Below are 1,831 nucleotides of genomic sequence, written 5' to 3' on the forward strand. Positions count from 1 at the left end.
TGCTGCGGTTGTGCACTTTTCAGTCCGGTGCTCGTTCTCACGTTCTCACTCACAGCGATTCACACGAGATGCACCAGTACAATTGAACTTAGCGATCTTAGCGTGTTGGGCGCTCGGCACAAATGAAATGGTGTATCACACCACTAAGCGCGTTCTTCCACACTGATATTGTGTGCGTGCGACTGACCACCGTGTCCGACTCCAATTTGCGATGGCGATGAATTGGCGAGAAATGAAAGCCAGCCACTTTGGCAGGCCTTGTTGCGGCTTCTCCACTCGCTGATTGCGAGGTTGAACACAATGTCCACAAGACCACGGTAAACGCGTGATAATAAAAACACCAGGGCGAGTAAGGTTAATAACAGCTTACGGCACTCGATCACGATTACGGGAACGCGAAAGTAAACGACTGATTGCTTGCGCTGTCCAAACTTGAATGGTTTGAATATGGTAATGGTAATGGTAATGAATTAGAGAGACTTTAAACTCTGAGAGTTCATTCGTCTCTATTGAATATGACAGTCGGCAAATAGAAGGTATACTAACTCTAAATGTCGCTGTCGAGTATGGTTCGAATCGCTCAACCGATTCCGGAGATATGGTCGGAACAAGTTCCGATGAACATGGAATATGGAGAAGAAATCACCAAACCACACCACAGTTCAATTACAAGTTTAATGAAATCTATTACCACATTGAACACTTATCGATGGTCAGTTTTTCTTCTTACTTGAATCAATATTCGTCATACGACGCTTTTAATCACACTAGGATTCGACTTGAAATCACAGAGAAGAATGAGTTCATGACCGAGGTAATTTTTTTCAGGTTTTTGTGATTATGATGGCAATAAAACTGATTAAATTATATTTAGTTGTAATTAGTTTATTATTTTCGTTAAGACCATATAGCCATTATTTTTCGTTCAATGATGAAGTTCATTTAATTTGATCGAACAGCTTAAATCCAACATCAAATTTACATCAGTAGTTCAAAAGTCGTGGAAGCACGTTTGATAGAAACTCCACTAACGATAGCCTCTTTTGCAAGGGTGAGGTTCTCCTGGGACTAACTCCCTCGATTCGTTTTCCTTTGGTAGCTGCGAGGCATCTGAAATTGATGGAAAATATGTCTTAGAAACCTTCAACTAAACGCAAACCATGCCGGGATACCCCACTCAAAGGGTGACGGACTTACCCCGACAGCACACATTTTTCAAGAGAACTATTTCTATGAACTTATTGCTTTAACTTACCTCAACTCGAATCCCAGTGCTTGCTAACAATCTAGGGGACAAACTGTAGAGCAACGGAAAAGAATTTGAAACCGCGTTCAACAATAAAAGCTTAAATTTCACTGACGGAAAATTACATCCGGCTACATATCATCGGCACTCGCGTTTGTTTTGATTTATAATTTGACAATTGACGGATCACGGTGGGTTCGATGTGATTGAAAACGTCTATTATGTCATCACTTTTGTCTGGGTCCCTTCACATTGCTCAATTTGGGGTAATGAAAAGGCTGACTCTTTAACAAAGGTGGGTGCGTTTGAAGGCGACATTTATCAGCGTCAAGTCGCATTAAATGATTTTTTTTTCTTTAGTCCGTAAAAATACCATTGCTAATTGGCAACGTAAATGGAATGAAGATGAATTGGACCGGTGGCTTCACACAATTTCCCCTAAGGTTGGCCTTAAACCGTGGTTCAAAAGTATGGACTTGAGTCGGGACTTGATTTGCAGCCCTGTCTACTACATTTCATGTAGCACCTTATTCACGTTGGCCTTTTCACGATCAATCACAATATCACCTCTTCTTTGTGCACACT

General features: G+C 41.3%; 1 long non-coding RNA gene across 1 annotated transcript; it reads right to left on the reverse strand.

Moving 5' to 3' along the window:
* Positions 1-864: 864 nt before the first annotated feature.
* LOC129764426 (uncharacterized) lies at positions 865-1,392 on the reverse strand. The gene is made up of 2 exons (XR_008741145.1): positions 1,256-1,392; positions 865-1,110 (listed from the first exon to the last, which is right to left on the reverse strand). It is a non-coding gene; the product is annotated as an uncharacterized LOC129764426 (long non-coding RNA).
* Between the last annotated feature and the right edge of the window lie 439 nt (positions 1,393-1,831).

Source organism: Toxorhynchites rutilus, chromosome 2 (assembly GCF_029784135.1).
Source record: "Toxorhynchites rutilus septentrionalis strain SRP chromosome 2, ASM2978413v1, whole genome shotgun sequence".
Classification (NCBI taxonomy): Eukaryota; Metazoa; Arthropoda; class Insecta; order Diptera; family Culicidae; genus Toxorhynchites; species Toxorhynchites rutilus.